The sequence below is a fragment of the Spea bombifrons genome, chromosome 1 (assembly GCF_027358695.1).
Source record: "Spea bombifrons isolate aSpeBom1 chromosome 1, aSpeBom1.2.pri, whole genome shotgun sequence".
NCBI classification, from domain to species: domain Eukaryota; kingdom Metazoa; phylum Chordata; class Amphibia; order Anura; family Pelobatidae; genus Spea; species Spea bombifrons.
Window position 1 is genome coordinate 41821637 of NC_071087.1, and position 11760 is coordinate 41833396.

The window sequence follows — 11760 nt, forward strand, 5'->3', positions numbered from 1 at the left end:
GATCCCCCAGTAAACCTATTTAAAGTAATATACGCTGCTATTGGAAGTGTTATGTACAGTGAAGTGTGTGTGTGTGTGTGCGTGTGTACGTATGAATGTTTGTTTGTTTATATATATATATATATTTTCTGTGCCAGAATTGAAAAGCAATTATTGTGGTTTCATTTTGGTTAAAAAAAAAAAAATCAAGAAAAATATAAATGTTGCTTGCATTGTACCTACTGAGATTAGCGGTCAACTTGCATGTTAGTATATTGTTACTTAAGAATGCTAAAGATAACACAGCAGCCACACCAGTAGCGCCTGCATCTATGTAAGGATTATGCTTTTTTTCTGCATCAGTGTTCTCCATGTTTTAAAACCCAAATAGGTTTAAAGAAGCCAGAGCCAAAAAATGGCCACGGGATTATTTATGCAAAATTAGTATTGTTACGGCTATCTGCAACTATAAGTGTATGAACTTGACCTTTCCTTGTTTAATTTCTGCTTCTTTATAAGGTTTTGCACAGCATCTTAACATGTCTATAAAAAAAAATAACCCATATTAGCTAATAAGCACAGCACTATAAATGTCATAGCTGCCAGCAGCCCTGAAATTGCTGGGACTGTTCCAAAAATCAATCTTATTTTTTGGCTGTCAGGTGGCCTGTACTGTAAGTAGTGCTGATGGTAGATTTATATGTACTTTACAGAAGAAGAGAAAGGAAAAGAGGTGGCATGTTCCATCTGTTATGTCATCACATTAAATCCACTCTATGTGGGTAGAACTATATCCAAATATTGTGGATTTGGTTGCATGTGACACCATGTGGAGATGTTTGTCCCAGAGCTGCAATTTCCATGCATTCCCATTATAGATGTGGCATCCATTGACCAGTATATTGAGTGTTTAAAAAGAAACAATAATGTGAGCCAAGGTTGGTAAAGGAATATTTCATCAACCTATCTTGCAGTGAAGGGAAAGAGGACTGGGTGGTGAAACATTTCAGACTTGTTTGTCTTGTTTATCTGGTTTATATGAAGCCAATATCTGGGTTGTGCTTGAAATTAAGGATTGCCTAGACATGAAGCTCATACTTTTCTATTTGTTGTGAAGTGGCAAGCCCTTCAAAATAAATTAGGCTGATCCTATATACTATTCAGTTAAATTGATTAGATTTCCTGAAAGCCAGCAAAATGAAGTATGCATCCATTACATAGGTCCAGCTCAGTCTTTCCTGCTTTTCCATTGATGGTCCTTTTATAATGCATTGTAAATTCAGTGAGTTGAAACCATAACTCTCACCTACAAACCTTACTACCAACTCATGAGTTAATATACCCCACTAAACTATTTTACAAGCTATGTTTTCCACAGTAGACCTTCCTTTCATTATAATAAGCCTACAACAAAGAGACCGGTAAATACTGCAATGACAAGGTTGAATGTAGTGGTTTAAAAAAAAAAAAAAAAAAATCCTTCACCCCTCTACAAAGTTCATGTACTGCATAGTATGTATCGGTAATAGAGTGTGGTCTTCCATTGAGCAGAAATCAAGAAGGGAGAGTTGCCATTGGGTGGATCATTGATGCATTGAGAGCAGTCCTTAATAATGTGTGGAAAAGGTATGGTCTGTGCCTCTGCGGTAATATATCCCATATCATATTGGCACTTGGTAAGCTGGGGTATGGTGCCATGAAACTACATAATACCTAGGCAATGCTGATATGAATGTTTGTACCAAGGAGGTCATAGACCTCTTCTAGACCACCACACACTACAAATAAGTGAAGGGGTCAAGTTTGTTTGTTTTTTTGCTTTTTTTTTGTTAGTTTTTTTTGTCAAGGGAGCATGGCGAGCGATGAGAAAAGATGAGAAAACTTTAGGGATGAGGCAGAGAGGTTCACAATCGGGTCTATATCGTAAAGTGCAAGTAATTGCGTGTTGTATGCAAGTCAACTTGCAAAGTCATTAAAGCCAAGAAGCAGCAGGATCTGCATGCATGCTGAAAAAAGTAGGAAACTTAAAAATCTTCTGGGGTTATGAGGTGATTTGCACACCCCCACACACACACACTACATAAAAAAAAAAAAAAATAGAATATATGAAACAACATTTAAAAAAACAAAATGGTAAAAAAAAACCTGGGGCGGGGTATATTAGCTTAAATATAATTAGTGTTTGACCCCATCCTGACTATTTTTGTCACACAAAAGTTTTAGATCAGCAAACTAATTTTAATATTAACCAGAGTGAAAGCAAACTGCAGATTTTAAATAATGTATAGAAGGAAAAATACAATAGAACTAGGGATGCACCAAAATTAAAATTCTGGACCGAAACTGAAATTTCACGATTCGTTTGGCCAAAACCAAAATGACCCCCCCACACACACCTTTTAATAATAATAATAATAATAATAATAATAAAAAAAAAAAACATTAAAAGTAACACACCAAAAATCAATAACAATATTTGTTAATTTATATATATATATATATATATATATATATATATATATATATATATATATATATATATATATATATATATATATATATATATATATATATATATATAATTTAAAAAGAAATCACACTCCTATCATACCCAGATTCCAGCATGTACTGGCTGACTTAGCATGATAGGACTGTGATTGCTGATGTGTGTGTGTGTATATATAGTAATATTGTTATTGATTTTTTCTGTCCAATTTTGGCGTTTTAACCACACTTTTATTAAAAGTAAGTAAACACAACAAAATTGGACAGACCAATTCAATAACGGTATTAGCAATCATATATATATATATATATATACCGTATTTGCTCGATTATAAGACAAGGTTTTTTCCAGAGCAAATGCTCTGAAAAATACCCCTCGTCTTATAATCAGGGTCGTCTTATAATCAGACCTCAAATAGGTCTGATTATGAGACTAAGATCCAGATCCCCCGCAGCGATGCAGGGGACCTGGATCCTCCTGTGTTAACCCCGCCCCAACTTACCGGTGCTTCTGAGTCCCCGGTGCTTAGTCCGGGCTGCGTGTAGAGCTCTACGCGATTGTATCGCGTAGAGCTCTACACGCAGCCCGGACTAAGCACCCCGGTGCTCAGAAGCACTGGTAAGTTGTGGGGGGGCATAACACAGGAGGATGCAGGGGAGCTCTACATGCTGCCCGGACTAAGCACCGGGGGCTCAGATGCAGGGGACCTGGATCCTCCTGTGGTATGCACCCTCCCCAACTCAGAAGCACCGGTAAGTTTGGAGGAGGGAGGGGGAGTGTTAAATGAGGGGTGTAAGGCATTTCTGGAGGCAGAGTGCTCTGTGAAATGCCTTTTAACCCCTTTAATGCCACTCTGCCCCATAATATGCCTTTTAAACCCCTAAATGCCAGAGTGGCATATAGGGGTATAAGGCATTTCTGGAGGCAGAGTGGCACATAGGGGGTCAAAAGGCATATCATGGGGCACAGTGGCATATAGAGGGTTAAAAGGCGTATCATGGGTCACAGTGGCATTTAGAGGGTTAAAAGGCATATCATGGGGCACAGTGGCATGTATGGGGTATAAGGCATTTCTGGGGCAGAGTGGCAAGCCTGGGGGCAGATGTGCATAACTGGGGGGGCAGGTTGAAAAAAAAAAGAAATAAAAACAAAATATTTTTCTCAATCATAGCTTTTATTAACAAACAATTGTTCACATAGTTTACATGAACTAACATTTACTGGTAAAACTTTTTTCCTACAGGGTCGTCTTATATTCAGGCTTTTTCTTTTTTTCATAAGTTAATATTCACATTTTGGGGGGTCGTCTTATAATCAGGGTTGTCTTACAATCGAGCAAATACGGTATATATAACACTATTCAAACTATCATGACCAGGCAGCCAATACATGCTAGAAACTGTGCATGATAGGGGTGTGATTACAGGCTCCTTATGCCATGCTACCCCCCACGTACACGTCTATGCTATCACACACCCTCATTAATTTACTCATTCATTCACAGATACTAATCATTCACAGATACTCATTCACTCCCTTAATCACCCATACTTGCTCATATACCCCCCCACCTCCTTATCTGAACTGCAGATCTCTCACTCCCAGACTTCTTCACGTTACTCCGCTGGATTCCTGCTTTTCCTGGCCAGTACAACGCACAGGTAAGCAGCCTGGCCCCTGCGGACAATTATTTTTGGCCTTTTTTGGTATTTTTATTTCAGCATTTTGCCGATAATGCCCTTTTCGGCCAATATATTTCAGCCACCGATATAGCGGTGCATTCCTAAATACAACCCTAGTCGATAATTGGGTTCAAATTCTGCCAGCCCTGTTGAATCTAAACATCAATTTAAAAAAACCTGTCGTGCAAAGTGAAGTAGTCTAAAAGGTCTCAAAAAGCAGCACATGACCTAAAGAAGTTCAGATCTATCAGTCTGGCAAAGGTTACAAAGCCATTTTTTAAGGTTCTTGGACTCCAGCAAACCATAAGAGCAATTATTTATAAATGGAGAAAACTTGGAAAAGTAGTGAACCGTCCTAGGAGTGGCAGGTATACCAAATTTCCTCCTAAAAAGGCCACTAAAGAACCCAGACTAACATGTAAAGAACTGCAGTCCTCACTTGCCTTAGTTAAGGTCATTGTGCGCGATTCCACAATAAGAGTGCAAAAATGGCACCCTGCTGACGACCAATCGAGTATCAAAACACGTTTCCCAATGTTAATTATTTAAAATCCCATAAATCATTTCATTTTTAGTTCACACGAGTTTGTAGTCTAATCTTTTGGCAAAAAAAGGCACTTTAAGCTGTGTTTGTGTTTCAATAGCGAGTACTAGCACATCTCGTCTTACTTGACATTTAGACAATCATTCGTCTGTGACCTCTCAGAAGCTTTATTTCCCAAATAATATGAATTGCTGGCCGTAGACTCAGGTCTTGGGCACTAAATTATGTTTTTACAAACATTCTTTTCATGCAAATAATTCCTTGTGGGGATTTACCGTATAACTGTACCCAACAATTTAATGATATAGACACTAGATAGCCAAAAGTGTGTGGACACTCCTCTTAATTATTGAATTGGGGTGTTTTAGCAACACTCCTTTCTCACAGATGTATAAAATCAAGCACATAGGCGGAAATCTCTAGGCAAACATTGGCAGCCAACATTTTTGCCTGACCTCACAAATGCCCTTTTGGCTGAGTGGGCACAGATTCCCACAGACACACTCCAAAATCTTGTGGAAAGCTTCCCAGAGGAGTGAAGGTTGTCATGGCCACAAGGGCAACGCCATGTTTATGACCAAGGTTTTGGAATGCGATATCAAGCAAGCTCATATAGTCATGGTAGACAGGTGTTACTTGTCACTCTTCTGACTGATGATGATGGGAGTTTTAGTCTATGGAAGATAATTTAGCATTTAAAAAAAAAAAAATAATATTTAATGAAGTTGGAAAGGGGGTTTCTAATTCCTAATCCCTGCATATTAGCAAAGACCAGCCTTTTTCCAGCATGGTGGCCAGCTGATCTTTTGGTATCTACCATGTAGATAGTCACAGACCACATTACTGTACAAAATCATTATCTTTGCTGTTAGTGTAAGCCTGGATTCAACCGTAAACAGGAATGTGGGCACCTTTTTAATGGAAGCCTCACATATCCCCTTAAACACAGGAAAGGGGGAAGATGGCTGCCTGTCAGCTCAGGAGCCATTCAGCACTTGCACCAAGTAAAGTTCCCCCATGTATATGGCTGCATTTTGGCAATACCTTGCTAACCACATATATACGGCAGTTGGCACCAAACTTGATACAAGAATTTTATAGCAAAATATATTGAGGTTTAATTTATTCACCTTTTTCCTTTTGAAATGCTTAAATTCATTACTTGATTTATTATTTTCCCATTAATGGTACGTGTTAGGTGAGTGGATCTTCTATTGTTAGAAGAAGCAAAATCATTTTGTAATTGGCATTAGAACTTCTAGGCCTTCATTTAAGTTTGTTCAGTACGTTAGGGTTACAGAATGTCCCACCATCACGTTAAAACCATACTGCCACCGCAATAGGAAATAATTTTTATGACAATGTTCAAGAAGGTCAGATATCTTCAATCCTTGCTATTTCAGAGTTATTTTCAAGAATACAGAACTATATCTTACAAGACATAGAATGTATGAATATAACTATTTCTTTGGAGAACAAATTATTTCATATCCTGCATATACCTTCCTCATAAATATCATAATTGGGAACATTTTCTTAAAAACATTTTCAATAAAAGTGATGTTTTATTTTTACTTGTAACATTTATTTGACTGCGCCACAATTTTCACTTTCCATGTAAAATTCTATTTTTACTTAGGCTGCTGAAGATTGCAGAGGATGATTTTGATGAAGTATGGCTGTCTAGCACAAAACAGTATTAGCTCCTGTCTAATAGTTTGCACTAGTTGGCTTTTCATGGGTCAGAATGATTTTTTTATATTCCCTTAATAAACATTTTTATGAAAAAATGTATAAATAAATTACTTATAAATATATAATAAAATCTTTATACATACATTTTGGTTGTTGGGGTTTTTGTTTGATGTAGCTTATGAAAAATACGGTTATTATGTGTATGTAACATATGTTTAACATTCAGTAGTATCTTGGTCGCACTCAGTACACATTTGCTGCTACAAACATGGATGTCAGCATCAAAGACAGAGAAGGTAAACAATTGGATAATTGGTGATGCAGGCAGCATGGTGAGAGGTACAGCTACCATATGGGGATATGATATGCTTATATCATTTAGACACAAGAAAAAAACAAAGCCAGAGGGAAAACAGGTAATCAAGCATGGAAGATAGCGGCTACCTGTTAGGGAATGAGTTCATTGTTATGAATTGGCACCAGGGTCTCCATCAGAAATTTTGGGGCCCAGTACTGATGTATGTGCCTTGGTTCCCCATCAGTGTTGCAACCACTCTCCATGTTGCCCAAGAAGATGTCCCCTTCACCCCCAATGTCCCTGCCTCTTTTCCCCTGTGTCTGTTTGATACCCTCTCCCACAGTATACTTACCCACCTCCCTCACCCCTGTATCCTTAAACCTCTGTGTCTTGCTGGGGTCTTGATCCACTTTCACAATTACTTAAGGGTATGCGATGATGTCGAGATACCCTGCCCTGGGGTCCAAACACTCACCTGCCTAACTCAGCATCTACCAGGAGATCCCAGGCATCAACAGAATTCACAGCCGGTTAATAATGTTTGAAGCTCAACATAAGCCTTGTTTGTTTGGAATTTATGAGTTATAATACTTTTTTCTAGATTTTTTTTTAGATTTGTAGGTACGCAAAGCTCCCCTTGACCAGTGCATAATGTGTATGTATATGGTGATGATAACCAGCAGTCTTTTGAAATATTAATGTTACTTATTTAACATTTTATTTCCTCCTGCGTTCAAATAATATCAAGTTGATGCAAATTTAAATTACAAATTAATAATAACTTTGTCTGCCAGGCACATTAATTACAAGCTTGGATATTTAACATGTATCTCTTTGAGACCTTCAAAGCACATTTTTATAATTCAATGGTATTTTGATGGGTATTCAATGGTATTTTATCAGGCCAGTAGCATTTTTTCCCCCAGTGAACCGTAGTTGATGTTTTATTCTCTATAGAATAGAGATCATCTCCACAACTACACAATTAATTATTAATGAAGACTTTTTTCTGTTATACTTTTAACAGATGTAGCATACAGATTCTCATTTAAATCTCTTGGTAGCCACAGTCTTTTTGGATTAAAGCCAACAGAAGAATATACAAATCCTCAAGGTTTCACCCCCATAGACATTCAAAGGATACAGGCAGGGGTCGTTTTCTTAAATGAAAGGTATCTAATTACCAGATTTGGGGACATTGCATAGCAATCTGTAGGTTCATTGACATATATTTGGGAACTTTCCGGGTGAAGCACTGCTCCCTTTGGTTCTCTGGGTCACTTTCTCCGACCAAGGCGGCAGTGTTCAGCCAAGTCACTCCCCATCCACTTTCCCCTCCTAATTAATAATGTTTGGGGCTAGTCCTGCCTACACAACAGACTATGCCCACACCCTCATGAAGCCACTGCCCAGAGAGGGATCTCAAGTAGCCTGTCCTGTCATATAGGTCCTTCAGAAAATAGTCCAAAGATGGTTCTAATTCCTGTTGGTGGACCCAGGTTCACAATAACATTTGACTATACATCTCACTTAAAGCACAGTTTAGTGTCCTTGAAACCCTCACTGTAGATGAACGCATATTAAAAAGTGACTTATATTTGACAAATGCCTCCTTTGATAGTCAGGGGTTCTACATGTTCTTTGGAGCATTGAAAGGACCAGTCATATCTGCATCACCTCAAAGTCCTGTATCTATTAATATTTTATGTTTTTAACACTCTGCGATAGAGAAAAGGAGAAGAAAAAGTATAGCTATAGTTTACAGAGCCTAGCAAGCTTTGCAACTAAAAGAACATCATTCATTGTTTATGTTGTATAACTTGCCCCTTACATAGATCCATCAACTATGAGTATGTCATCATTGTGTTGATCTAAACCATTTCCTAGAATATGACCTTTAATTACCGTATTTATCGGCGCATACCACGCACCGGGGTATCACACGCACCCCTGTCCGGACCGGAAGTGAGGGAGACGCGGCTGCAAATCATGCAGCTGTAGGATTTATCGGCGTATAACACGCAGGTAGGGTTTCCTCTTCTTATTTTAGTTATAAAAGTGCGTGTTATACGCCGATAAATACGGTACATGATTTTGCTATTACATGACGAAAAGTCATGATTTTATTAAAGACACAGAGGCGAGTATTGCTTTAATTCTTTCTTTACTGAAATAAAATAGCAGCAAAATATGAATAAAGGTAAAAGGAAAAAATGTAACATGTGGCCCCAACAGCCAATCCCTACACAGTATCCACTATAATAGTAGACTCCTCCTCCAAAACTTCCTCTTTCTTTGACTGACGAACTTGATAAACTTGAGAGAGGCCGAACATCTGTCTTGAGCCAAACGTTAACTGCCGTCAAACAACTGCCGATGCAAACATTGAACTTGAAAAGGTTTTTCAAACAAGTCAGGCTGTAGAGATACAAGAAAAGAATAGAAAATCTGCGAGTAAATACCAGTGCACTAAACAGATAAACACCACGTAGATCATGACCTACCCTTATACAAACCGAAATCCATCGGTGGGAATGAGTGTCACGATGCGAAGGGTGGGAAGCAATACTCGCCTCCGTGTCTTTCATAAAATCATGACTTTTCGTCATGGTAATAGCAAAATCATGTAATTTTATAACAAGACATGGAGGCTCCTATTGCAAGTTCAAAGCTCGTGAACAATAGACGAGAACACATGAAGCGAGGGTTTGAAACGGAATTCCTTAAACGTAGACGCCCTGGACCAATCCGCCATTTTAATTAAATCTTTCAAAGATCTTCGTTGCCACCGCACTCCTAGATGAGTGAGCACCAAAAACAGATGTGTCCACCCCTGCAAGACCCATGATCCGTTTCAACCAACACGCCAAAGTTGTGGAAGACACAGGTCCAAATGGGGCTTTAAAAGATATAAAGAGATTCGGATGAGATGGGGATCTCAAAGTCGCCATGCGAGCTTCATATTCACGATGGCAAGCCACTGGACATAGCGATGGATTAGATGGAAAGGCCGGATATGAAACAGATTTGATAGACGTTTTGGTTCTCCTGGATATGTTAAAAGTAACCCGTCAGGGTCAAAAGAGCGTCCATCAACATCAAGAGCTCGAACATCCGCTACACGTTTACATGAAATCAAGCATAACAAGGTAACCAACTTGGCAGATTGGTCCTTCAATGGAAGATCTCCATTCTGAGGCCATGACTCCAGAAAAGAGAGAACACAGGATATGCCCCACGTGGTCGAGTATCGAGGACGAGGAGGTCTGCTGAGATGTGTACCCTTAAGTAAATGGCAAACCAGCGGGTGTTGCCTGATTGGACACCCATTCAGACCTACATGAGAAGCTGAAATGGCGGAACGGTAAACATTAAAGGTCCTGTAAGCTCTTCCCTCTTCAAAGAGGACTGGAGAACCGCATTCAAAGGCGCCAAAGGGGGATCCAAGTCCCTAGCCATGCACCAGGTAGACCAAATTCGCCAGGCAGCCCTGTAGGCTTTTCTGGTCCCTGGAGCCCAAGATTCCACCAGAAGTCGATTAGTTGTTTCTGATACGCCATGGATTGTCCAAGGTCCCCGGAAATTAGCCATGCTATCAACTGGAGAGGTCCGTCCTGAATCAAAGGGTGGGGAAGACCGTCCGGGTCCTGCAGGAGAAGAGGGGATGTTGGCAACAACCTGGGGTTGTCAATCGACATCTCCAATAGCGGAGGGAACCAAGGTTGTGACCTCCATAGTGGAGTAATGAGTACCAATTGAACTCCCTGGCGTCTGATGTGAAGTAAGGTCCGTGGAATCATGGAAAAGGGAGGAAACGCATAGTGGGTACCTCCGGTCCAATCCTGGGCGAATGCATCTACTGCCAGCGCTTCTGGGTCTGGTAGCCAGCTGAAGTACCGTCTTATAATCGGGGTCGTCTTATAATCAGACCTCAAATAGGGTCTGACTATGAGACGACTAAGATCCAAATCCCCCGCAGCTGCAGGGGACCTGGATCCTCCTGTCCGGAGGTAGTAGCTTGGTGAAGCATCACGGAGCTGACGATAGCCCGAACGGAAGACACGTAAAGCGCCATTTTCGTGTCTTCCAATAAAATTGCAGGAGGTTTCGTGATTTTTCTCCCATAGGGATTGTGAGATATGCGTCCTGCAAATCTAACTTCACCATCCAATCGCCCTGTAATAACAGGTCCCGTAGGAGGTGAATCCCCTCCATTTTGAAGTGTTTGTAACGCACCAGGGCATTGAGTGACCATAGATTGATCACCGGTCGGAAACTGCCTCCTTTCTTTTGAACCAGGAATATGTTGCTGACATAACCTGAAGCCTCGTCTCTGGCCAGTTCTATAGCCCCTTTTTTCCATAATACAGTCAATTCTTGGTGTATCAACGCTCGGTCTTGTTGGGAAAATGCAATAGGGGTAGGGAGAACCATCTGATGAGGGGATCCCACCAATTCTATCTCGTAACCATTCACGCAATTGAGGACCCATACGTCTGTCATTAGATCTTCCCAAACATAGAAAAAAAGGCCGGGGACTTCCTCCCACTTGGAGATGGAAAGAAGGGGTGGTTAGATTGGTACTCACCGTACGGTCGTCTAGGTGCTCGTCCTGATCCCCTAGAATGTCTCGCCCTTGAAGGGAAGAAAGGCGAATACTGACAGAATTCCCGGGTGTCATCCATCCTGGGTGGAATGGAGTGAGCGAAGGAGCCTCTAGAGGTTCGTGATGAACTGGAAGCATTGCGGCCGGCCAGACGGCCCCTGAATTTGCCGGCCCTGGTGGAAACCCGGTTTTGAAATACCCTTCTCATAGACGATGGGGCCTTATCCAAGGCGGTGAAAGCACCTACAAATTTCCCGAGTTCTTTGATGAAGGAGTCTCCAAATAAGAGACCCCGTGCATCTTTGCCTGCTTCTGTCAGAGCAAGGTTGACCAATTTAGGTTCCACCTTGAAAAGTATGGCTTTGCGCCTTTCAATGCAAAAGGAGGTATTGACATTTCCTGCTATGCAAATAGCCCGCTGGAGCCACCCTTAGAGGGCGTCCGGGTCAA